The sequence below is a fragment of the Gigantopelta aegis genome, chromosome 3, assembly GCF_016097555.1.
Source record: "Gigantopelta aegis isolate Gae_Host chromosome 3, Gae_host_genome, whole genome shotgun sequence".
Lineage (NCBI taxonomy): Eukaryota > Metazoa > Mollusca > Gastropoda > Neomphalida > Peltospiridae > Gigantopelta > Gigantopelta aegis.
This window is the reverse complement of record NC_054701.1, coordinates 95,169,569-95,182,330: the sequence shown is the minus strand read 5'-3', so window position 1 is coordinate 95,182,330 and position 12,762 is coordinate 95,169,569. Positions and strand designations below refer to the sequence as shown.

General features: G+C 36.6%; 1 protein-coding gene across 4 annotated transcripts in view; it reads left to right on the top strand.

The window, feature by feature from the left end:
* LOC121369391 (probable nuclear hormone receptor HR3) overlaps positions 1-12,762 on the top strand; it is a 200,866-nt gene that overhangs the window by 98,695 nt on the left and 89,409 nt on the right. The window contains exon 1 of one of the 4 annotated variants that reach the window (XM_041494464.1): positions 7,892-8,035. The exons of 2 other annotated variants lie outside the window; for them this stretch is intronic. The gene's annotated coding sequence lies outside the window, so the exon portion shown is untranslated. Of the gene's footprint in view, positions 1-7,891; positions 8,036-8,539; positions 8,557-12,762 lie in introns of those variants that run through there. One more of the 4 variants, XM_041494466.1, reaches the window with a different exon arrangement.

The window sequence follows — 12,762 nt, the reverse complement described above, 5'->3', positions numbered from 1 at the left end:
ACTGTCTTTCTCAAGGTATGATGTGACAAGCAAATATAAACGGTTGTGGGAGAAAAGAGAGCAGCGATTGGGGTGGGGGTGGGGGGGGGAGAGAGCATCCCTCCTCCCTCAACTATGCCAATGTCAATTGAGGCCATGTTGTTTTTGTCTTGGCAGTTTGATGTCAAGGTGACAGTTGTCATGGAGTTACTTCCCCTGAGTTGCAGTAGCTTTGTTTTTGTACGAGTCGGTGCTAAGCAGAAGACCTAAAATGTTAAATGACAAAGAAACCATTTATTACCCAGTAAACATGTGAAACCTCTTTGTAAGTTAGTACTGTTTTATCACTTGATTTGCAGTTTTCCCCAACTACAACCATACACATGTAACAATATATTTACCACTAAAATGGGCTTTATTGGCTAAGGGCAACTAAATTTTTTACAAAGGTAGTCCGTGTGTTGGTGCGAACTACAGATCTGGCAGTAGAAGACATAGACCATGCTCTATATTTTGACAGCGCCAGACTCTGTGGTTTTGGGCTGGGTCCCTAAAAAATAGAGTCAAAATGAATTGAAGACACTGCATGTATTTTTTAAATCTAGAAGTCGTAGGCTTACTGGAATGCACTGGATACGCCATAATTATCTAGTAGAACTACTATTTGACAATTGTTATTCAATGTTATGGTAAAAAGGAATCAAATTTAATTAGCGTACATTATTCTGGGACAAAATACAAATCTTATCTTGTAGTTTTAACTCAAACAAACATGACCGCTTGCGCGCATATAAAACTAACAATCATCCATTACTACAGGGCTCATTCCAAAGGTCATTGTTGGTATTGTCTTAAGGTTAAATGATTTGCATGAAATAAGAACCGACCAAGACTTACATGATGACATAACCATCCAAGTATTACTGTAATAAACAATAAATAAGTCTTTTATGCTTTGTAATATGATGACCAAGTACAGATTTATTTTATTTTTCTTTCGATATTTATTTATTGGTAGCCTACTGCTGTAGCATTTACAATATAAAAATTAAAATGTCTGTAGGACAGCAACCCTGAGAAAATCCTTTACTGGAAATTTTATTCCATTTTGCATCACCATAAAGAGGACTGCCACCCCAGAATATTTTATATACAAAAGCACGCACAGTTCTACCCATATTCTCTTTGGTTACTTCAGAGACAACTCAAGTGAAGCTGCATACATTGGCTGTTCTAGCATTTTGTCTTCACCTCTGTAGTAAAAATGAGATTTAATCTGTATAATTTATTGATAATTTGTAAAGAAATATTTCTATTTATACTGGGATTTCTTTTTTCAAAAAATGTTATTTGAGTTTGTACAGACTTAAAACTTAAGAAGATGTTTTTATGTTAATTTTAACTTTATTCATTATGAAGTTACATGCTAACTCACCAGTTTCCTTTGAAGCAAACGGACTATATACGGTGAGCACATGGTTATTTTTCAACAAAGAACATTCTAATTTTGATTTTTGGCTGCAGTTAAATTCCAATGTGATAATTGGAGGGCTAATTGAATTTGAGACGGGCCACTAAGAGTTCTTCAACTGGTCCTGCTGGCGACCATGGTTTTCATGTTAATTTTCAGCCCTGCTTTTATTAACAGTTTATGTGGTCTTGTGACTGTAGATTTTAAACATTATATAAGGGAAATAAATGTAATTCACTTTTTGTTGTTTAGACTACTTTTCCAAATTTTTATCCATCCAATTTGCTCATCCATTAAGCCATTCATCATCCATCCATCCATCCATCCATCCATCCATCCATCCATCCATCCAATAAACTTAACCATCCACCCACCCACCCATCTATTCATCCATCCATCCATCCATCCATCCATCCATCCAATAAACTTACCCATCCTCCCACCCACCCATCTATCCATCCATCCAATCATCCATCCAATAAACTTACCCATCCACCCACCCACCCATCTATTCATCCATCCAATCATCCATCCAATAAACTTACCCATCCTCCCACCCACCCATCTATTCATCCATCCAATCATCCATCCAATAAACTTACCCATCCACCCACCCACCCATCTATTCATCCATCCAATCATCCATCCAATAAACTTACCCATCCACCCACCCACCCACCCATCTATTCATCCATCCATCCATCCAATCATCCATCCAATAAACTTACCCATCCACCCACCCACCCATCTATCCATCCATCCAATCATCCATCCAATAAACTTACCCATCCACCCACCCACCCATCCATCCATCCATCCATCCATCCATCCATCCATCCAATAAACTTACCCATCCACCCACCCACCCATCCATCCATCCATCCATCCATCCATCCATCCATCCATCCAACTTACCCATCCACCCACCCACCCATCCATCCATCCATTCATCCATCCATCCATCCATCCATCCATCCAATAAACTTAACCATCCACCCACCCACCCATCTATTCATCCATCCATCCATCCATCCATCCATCCAATAAACTTACCCATCCTCCCACTCACCCATCTATTCATCCATCCAATCATCCATCCAATAAACTTACCCATCCACCCACCCACCCATCTATTCATCCATCCAATCATCCATCCAATAAACTTACCCATCCACCCACCACCCCCATCATTCATCCATCCATCATCCATCCAATAAACTTACCCATCCACCCACCCACCCATCTATTCATCCATCCATCCATCCATCCATCCATCCATCCAATAAACTTACCCATCCACCCACCCACCCATCTCCATCCATCCAATCCATCCATCCAATAAATCCATCCATACCCACCCATATCCATCCACTTACCAATAAACTTATCCACCCACCCACCCATCTATTCATCCATCTATCCATCCATCCATCCATCCATCCATCCAATAAACTTACCCATCCACCCACCCACCCATCTATCCATCCATCCAATCATCCATCCAATAAACTTACCCATCCTCCCACCCACCCATCTATCCATCCATCCAATCATCCATCCAATAAACTTACCCATCCACCCACCCACCCATCTATCCATCCATCCAATCATCCATCCAATAAACTTACCCATCCACCCACCCACCAATCTATTCATCCATCTATCCATCCATCCATCCATCCATCCATCCATCCATCCAATAAACTTACCCATCCACCCACCCACCCATCTATCCATCCATCCAACATCCATCCAATAAACTTACCCATCCACCCACCCACCCATCTATTCATCCATCCATCCATCCATCCATCCAATAAACTTACCCATCCACCCACCCACCCATCTATCCATCCATCCATCCAATCATCCATCCAATAAACTTACCCATCCACCCACCCACCCATCTATCCATCCATCCAATCATCCATCCAATAAACTTACCCATCCACCCACCCACCCATCTATTCATCCATCCAAACATCCATCCAATAAACTTACCCATCCACCCACCCACCCATCTATTCATCCATCCATCCATCCATCCATCCAATAAACTTACCCATCCACCCACCCACCCATCTATTCATCCATCCAATCATCCATCCAATAAACTTACCCATCCACCAACCCACCCATCTATTCATCCATCCAATCATCCATCCAATAAACTTACCCATCCACCCACCCACCCATCTATTCATCCATCCAATCATCCATCCAATAAACTTACCCATCCACCCACCCACCCATCTATTCATCCATCCAATCATCCATCCAATAAACTTACCCATCCACCCACCCACCCATCTATCCATCTATTCATCTTGCACCTTGCGGATGTAGCCCAGTGGTAAAGTGCTCACCTGATGTGTGGTCAGTCTAGGATCGATCCCCGTCAGTGGACCCACTGGGCTATTTCTCATTCCAGCCAGTCCACCACAACTGGTATATAGAGGCCGTGGTATGTGCTGTCCTGTCTGTGGGATAGTGCTACTAAAAATGTAGTGTGTTTCCTCTATAAGATAATAGCAAAATCACCAAATGTTTGACATCAATAGCCGATGATTAATAAATCAATATTCTCTATTGCTGTCGTTAAACAAAACCAAATGTAACTCATCACATCGGTAGAGTTAAATTAATCAATTTTCCATTATAATTAACCAGTAGAACATCACTAGAAATGGCCCAATGGGCCAGCCAATGAGGATTGATCCTAGATGGACTGTTCTTCAAGCGAATGCTACTGAGCTACGGCCTGCCTCTCTAGTCCATCAACAAGACTTTATATTGGAAGAAGCATGTGAAGCTGATCAGCATGCCCCTGGCTCTTTTCTTCTTCCCAGTTTGATTGATAATTATTACAATTCACCTGAGGTGCAGCATGAGCACCCGCCTAATGGAATAACTCAAAGTGTCTCCCAGACACACTGCACTGACTGCTAGTTGCAGCATAATGGCTAAACTGCTGGAGATTTCAACGCAAGACTCGCGTTAATGCAAGTAATTCTGATCTCCATTATAAAAATACAGTCTTGATACACACTTAGGATACTGACATTTGCATAACAGACATTAGTACTGCAACTCTAGAAATTATTACAATCTTTATGAGCTAAACTGACCAATCAAAATGTGTGATGCAAGCTAATTAACATATGTCATGTCAAACTGACATTTCTGTAGCAAGCATTAGTGCTGTAATTCTAGAAATTATTACAACATATGTGCTATACTGATCAATCAAAAAGCGTAACGCAAGCTACTTTCCGTGATTTGTCTATATGGATTTGTAAATGAAAACTTTTAAGATTCCAAGGCAAATCAAGGGGCAGTATGACAGATGATGGTGACTTAAAAACCCTCCACAAATATACCTATACTTTCTGTGCAATCCATCCTTTAAAATGTTTTTTAATAATATAAAATAAATTAATTAATTAATAACAATTAAAAAAAACCAAAATCCACATTGCTGCATCATTTCTGGAACTTTTGGTTTCACCAGAGACTGATTATATATATTTTGTCCTAAAATGTTTTCAAAGAATAGTAGGGCAGAGCCATACATAGAAGTGGGGGGAGGGCAAGGGGGACAGCTACATCCCCAAGAAAAATAAGAAAACGTGCCCAGTTTATTTCAAAAGTGCCGTGTTTGTCTATCAGGAGAACATTTCTCTATTTCTGTGCCGTGTTTGTCTATCAGGAGAACATTTCTCTATTTCTGTGCCTTGATGCTATTTCAAAAGTGCCGTGTTTGTCTATCAGGATAACATTTCTCTATTTCTTTGCCTTGATGCTATTTCAAAAGTGCCGTATTTGTCTATCAGGAGAACATTTCTCTATTTCTGTGCCTTGATGCTATTTCAAAAGTGCCATTTTTGTCTATCAGGAGAACATTTCTCTATTTCTGTGCTTTGATGCTATTTCAAAAGTGCTGTGTTTGTCTATCAGAAGAACATTTATCTATTTCTGTGCCTTGATGCTATTTCAAAAGTGCCGTGTTTGTCTATCAGGAGAACATTTCTCTATTTCTGTGCCTTGATGCTATTTGTACCGCCATCTCACTTATTTTTGGCTAGGAATTGAGCACGGAATGTATGTTTTGTTTAAATGGCGTTAATCAACTGCCGTCAATGAATCTCCATGACAGTACTGTCACCCTGCAGTGTGTGCGTTCAGTGGCGTTGTCTTTCACTGTGCACCTGCAGATCACTTGCTTCACTCGTCACAGGTAACTAAGGTGTGTTATTACCTGTCTGGCTGTCCACTACTTTTTGTGTTCATTGTGGTACTGACCATTAACATATACTAATTGTTATTATCCTTATTAATATATTCCTCTGTTAGTGGGAAAGATGCAGAAATACTGCTATTAATATTGGCAGGGACGTTGAATGTACAATACATATATATAGCTATTGTCCAAGTTATTTTGAAACTGTAAAATATGATGTAATAATAATAATAATAATTATAATAATTTATTTAAAGAAGGTAACTCAGTTAGTACAAAACTATTCTCCCCTGAGGCGTTCTCTACAAATCAAATTGGACTACACTGTAACAATATATAATATAATATAATGTAATGTAAACTATACAATATATAATATAATATGTAATGTAAACTATACAATATATAATATAATATGTAATGTAAACTATACAATATATAATATAATATGTAATGTAAACTATACAATATATAATATAATGTAATGTAAACTATACAATATATAATATAATATGTAATGTAAACTATACAATATATATATAATAATGTAATGTAAACTATAATATATAATATAATATGTAATGTAAACTATACAATATATATATGTAATGCAAACTAAATATATATAATGTGTAATGTAAACTATACAATATATAATATAATGTAATGTAAACTATACAAATATATGTAATGTAACTGTAATGTATAATATAATGTAATGTAAACTATACAATATATAATATAATGTAATGTAAACTATATAATATATAATATATGTAATGTAAACTATACAATATATAATATAATATGTAATGTAAACTATACAATATATAATATAATATGTAATGTAAATTATACAATATATAATATAATATGTAATATAAACTATAGAGTATATACAAATGTACAAGTCAAATATGCTTATACAACTCAGTTTCATAGTACTTAACAATATCCATAGACAGTGATGATTACATCTTAGTAAAATAGTATTTAAAACAATTCTTTTTAAATATATTAAGACTCATAGACCTTTTGACATCAGTGGGCAAGCAGTTCTATATAGCAGGCCTGTAAACAATGGGGGATCGCGGGGGGGTTGACTGACACCCCCTACCGGTGGCTCTTTTTTTTCAATATGCCTCCGGACCCCCCTAAGCAACTTCATGCTTCACCATAAGCCTAAACAACACCCCCCACCCCCAATCTCAAAATCCTGGCTACGAGCCTGTACAGCAACACAGAGTATTAAACATTTTTCTTTAAGTGTTCCATTTTTGGTTTTGATGCTAAAAGATTTTCCTTATTTGTGAAGCGTAAACCATAGTTTGACTGTATTTTACTGCAAAATATTTTGTAGATATGGAGGAGCAATGCCATTAAGAGATTTGTAAACAAGAATATTAAAATGTTTATTAAGTAAAGGCCCATGGATCCATGTCAAGTTATCTAGCCGCTCATAGGACAATTAAAGTAGACAATAGTAGCCAGCCAGTGTCTAAGATATATGTAGTAATACATTATTATTATAAGATATATGTAGTAATACATTATTATTATAAGATATATGTTGTAATACATTATTATTATAAGATATATGTTGTAATACATTATTATTATAAGATATATGTAGTGAAAAACCCCAAAAGAAACAATTTCGCAAATTTGCTAAGAAAATCTGTCACCAAAGTCAAGTTTCATTTAAGCCAAACAGCAAAAATGGCAGTACATCTGTAAATGACAGGCTATTTTTGAATTAGTCTTTAGCGAATTAGTCATGAAATTTATTCACCCATTACAATTTAATTCACATTGGTGATTTGGCTAGCAGCAGCTTGAACTGCTGTAGTAAAATAAAACAATCTTCCAAATAATAAACCCACATCCATCCAACCATAAGTACAAGTAATTTCCGTTTTATTGAATGGTTCATAGAGTTATTAAGATGGTTAATTATTTAGAGCCATAAAGACAATTAAAGATTTTCATTGTCCTCCAATGCCATCACATCTAACAGCATCCATCTGTCCATGTTGATTATGTCTGTCTGTTACGTTCTCGTTGAGCAAGCGTTCCCGTTGAGCAAGCCGTCCAGTGTATGCTTGGCTGTCTATCTCAGGTGGGCAGTGAGTCGGTGGTTTGTTTGTTACTTATGTCTACCACAGCTTGCTGTTTACCACGCAGCTCCACTCTTATGCAGGGCTTGTTGTTAACAGTAGCCAGTGACATAGCCAGTGAGCAGTGAGAGGTCGCGGGAGGTCAGTGGTCTGCTTGATCCTTCCAGTGCCAGGATGCACTGCTGTACATTGGCTTGCCAGCGCCACCGCCACCAGTAGGCCAGATAAGTATGTCAAGACACCGTCTTCACTAATTTACTTTTTTATTTCTCCACCATCTCAAGTGGTCATCGTGTGAGTGTTCCTCTCATCTCCTGTTGTCGGGATAGTTTGTGGTCGTCTGTTCTCTTCACCGTCATGCCGTATTGATTGGTAGGAATATTATGTGAGTGTATTGCTGTGTGTATTCACCCAATGCTATCTGTATGTCTCACTGCATTTGTGTCACGTAGTTTTATGCTGTTGGGCACGTCAGGGGTGGATGTCACCAGCAGGTTAGACAACCGACAACTGCGTGACACCCGTGGGCATCGATTGTGGCCAATGGACAGTGGTCTTGTGGCTGTTTTCGTGGTTTTCAGCCTTAAATCTAAGTGGAGCCACCTGTGTAACAATGGCTGCTGGTTGGCCTAACTGGGTCATGCAGGCCTAGTTTCAGGGCTTGTTGTGGGTTGTGCTAGAAATATGCTGCTGGAGAGCTCTACATGCTGTACATGCCATTTGTAGGCTCACTCGCGCTTTCACTAAAGGTCAGTGCTCTTCATTGGGTTCACTTTAACGTTTTAAACACAAATAAACCAAATAAACCGGCAACTAGATTGTTTCTTTCAATAGTAAACATAATAACAACATATATTAGAGGAGGCAGGCTTTCTAGTGTAGCACCATTTTGTTATTAATCAGATATTTTCTTTCTACAATTTCTTTTAATATTGTATTGAATTTGTGAATGTATTTAATTTTGATAAAAGAATTAATAAATATGGCAGATATTTTAAATATAATATTCAGTTAAACAAAATGTTTATATGTAATGTTTAGGAATATTAATATAACCATTGTTTATCATTCTGTATTATTTACTGTTGGTTAAACATGTTTTGGTAATATTTTAAATATTATTTTTAAATCGATAACATACAAATTAATACATAAATTAAAGTTTTTAAAGTTATATATATATATATATATCTAATAAAAATACATATAATAATAAAATAATTTCTGTTTAAAAAATTATTATTACTTTTTTTTTTATGTGACTAGTGTATTCTGTGGATGAAACTGTTTTTTTAATTTAAAATGTATTTATTTTGTATTTGGGCAACATGTATCTATGGGTATAAATAAAATGAAAATAATTATTTTAAAAACCACAAACACCCATCCCCCAACCCCCTCCCACACGCACACACACAGACACAGACATATATACATACACTCATATATACAGACAGACACAACACACACATGCGAACAGGGGAAGAAAATCAAAAGATGAATAACTTTTAATTTCAATTAGCCACAATGGATCTTTAGCATGTTGATGCATGCAACTTCCAGCAAAAAGGATAACACATACTAAGACCTGTAAGACCTACGTGTAATATTATACAGTGAGTCTGGTTACAGGGATTGATCTCAGGACCCGTAGCACCTCAAGTGAAAGCTTATCCAGTGAGCTAAATTGTGCTGTTGTGACCTAATCTGTAAGACCTGTTGAAGACATCGTTCTCCCCGGCCGTTCACCTGGCGGGCGATGTTGTTGTTGTGACTCTGATTAGTGTGAGACGTTAACGCCTTGGAGATGTTGCAGGATGGCACTAATTAGTGCAGGAAACACTGTCTCCATTGGTTACTTACAGACTAGTATGCTTCTTGATGCATCTCACTTCTGTCCGATCGGGTAATGACACAGGTGAAACGGGAGAATCGAGAACATTTCACAAGGTGTTTTATCGATTTCATAATTTTTGTTTGTATAAAATAATTAATTATGATATAATTTTCAGCTTTTAAACGATCATTCTGGCTTTTACTTACAGAGTATTATCACCCCCCACACCCCACACCCCACACCCCAATGTCAATGTGTTTATTTGTGCTGGGGTGTTGTTAAACATTTGTTCTTTCCATGATTCCATGAAATGGTTGGCCACAACAGTTCTTTGTTAATCTGTTGTTATAGGATGTAGCCTACTGGTAGAGTATTCACTTGATGTGTGATGGATCCTAGGATCAATTACCAGCAGTGGACACCAAGTTTTCCCCATTCTAACCTATGCCAAATGACTGGTCTATTTAAAGTTGTTTCTCAGAGTGGAACATGCCCCAGTAGTAAAGTGATTGCGCGATGCGGGTTGAGTCTAGTTTAAATCCTTGATTGTGGGCCTATAACTAGTATTAGGGCTATTTCTCATTCATGTTAGTGCTCCACAACTGGTATAACAATGGCTATGGTATATACTATCCTATCTGTGGGTTGGTGTGTACAAAAGATTTGCTAATCAAAAAGAGTAGCCCGTATATTGCTGTTATTATCTGTCCTTAATCATGTCTGACATCATATAAACATAACTAAAATGGGTTGAGTGCATCTTTAAAACATTTCTTCGTAAAGGTGGAGTTTGTTTTAGTAGCAGCAGCCTGCATGAAAGCAAGCAGGTTTCTGTTTTTCAAAATATGTGTGAAAATAATCGTATGTTAGAAATATTAAAGAGTTTAAACTGTTTAGGTGTGTTTAAAAATATATCCATTTGGCTATTTCTCGTTCCAGCCAGTGCACCACAATTGGTATATCAAAGGCCGTGGTATGTGCTATCCTGTCTGTAGGTTGGTGCATGTAAAAGATCCCTTGCTACTAATGGAAAAATGTAGCCGGTTTCTTCTCTAAAACTATATGTAAAAATTATCAAATGTTTGACATCCAATAGCCGATGATTAATAAATCAATATGCTCTAGTGGTGTCATTAAACAAAACAAACTTGATGAAACAACTGTGATATGACTGCGATACAGTTTGTGGAGTTGGACTAGGAGTTGTTAGAACAGTAATTTAGAGTAATGCCCCGCGATTTGGCCAGTTTTACAAGTGGCAGCAAAACGAAATCACATAATTCAGATTTGATAAAAGATCACTTAAAACTATATTACAATAGTCATGATTTGTTCCCTGTTTATTAATCAAAATGTTTGGTCTTTATTACATGTCACTTCAATGTTTATATTTCAAACTGATCATGTAATTTTCATTGTGAATTATTCTAAAACTTAATATATGGATTCCCTGATGGAAATCACACAGCTGATTAGAGAAATGTTTGTTTAATTAGCAATTTTAAAAATAGTGTAATGTTTTTTTTATTATTGACAAAATTACAACATTTCAAATTCATTTTCTTTATAGTTTTGCCTAGAATTAAGTACAGATATACTTAAAGTTAAAGACATTCACCAAACAAATACTAGTAGAATGTCCACTATACACTGGTTATGCTCTGTGTGTTCACTAAGTTTAAAGACGTTCACCAAACATATACTAGTAGAATGTCCACTATACACTGGTTATGCTCTATGTGTTCACTAAATTTAAAGACATTCACCAAACATATACTAGTAGAATGTCCACTATACACTGGTTATGCTCTATGTGTTCACTAAGTTTAAAGACGTTCACCAAACATATACTAGTAGAATGTCAACTATACACTGGTTATGCTCTATGTGTTCACTAAGTTAAAGACATTCACCAAACATATACTAGTAGAATGTCCACTATACACTGGTTATGCTCTATGTGTTCACTAAGTTAAAGACATTCACCAAACATATACTAGTAGAATGTCCACTATACACTGGTTATGCTCTGTGTGTTCACTAAGTTTAAAGACGTTCACCAAACATATACTAGTAGAATGTCCACTATACACTGGTTATGCTCTATGTGTTCACTAAATTTAAAGACATTCACCAAACATATACTAGTAGAATGTCCACTATACACTGGTTATGCTCTATGTGTTCACTAAGTTTAAAGACGTTCACCAAACATATACTAGTAGAATGTCCACTATACACTGGTTATGCTCTGTGTGTTCACTAAGTTTAAAGACGTTCACCAAACATATACTAGTAGAATGTCCACTATACACTGGTTATGCTCTATGTGTTCACTAAGTTTAAAGACGTTCACCAAACATATACTAGTAGAATGTCCACTATACACTGGTTATGCTCTATGTGTTCACTAAGTTTAAAGACGTTCACCAAACATATACTAGTAGAATGTCCACTATACACTGGTTATGCTCTATGTGTTCACTAAGTTAAAGACATTCACCAAACATATACTAGTAGAATGTCCACTATACACTGGTTATGCTCTGTGTGTTCACTAAGTTTAAAGACGTTCACCAAACATATACTAGTAGAATGTCCACTATACACTGGTTATGCTCTATGTGTTCACTAATAAAGACATTCACCAAACATATCTAGTAGAATGTCCACTATACACTGGTTATGCTCTGTGTGTTCACTAAGTTTAAAGACATTCACCAAACATATACTAGTAGAATGTCCACTATACACTGTTAAAGACATTCACCAAACATATACTAGTATGCTCTGGTTATGTGTTCACTAAGTTTAAAGACGTTCACCAAACATATACTAGTAGAATGTCCACTATACACTGGTTATGCTCTATGTGTTCACTAAGTTAAAGACATTCACCAAACATATACTAGTAGAATGTCCACTATACACTGGTTATGCTCTGTGTGTTCACTAAGTTTAAAGACGTTCACCAAACATATACTAGTAGAATGTCCACTATACACTGGTTATGCTCTATGTGTTCACTAAGTTAAAGACATTCACCAAACATATACTAGTAGAATGTCCACTATACACTGGTTATGCTCTGTGTGTTCACTAAGTTTAAAGACGTTCA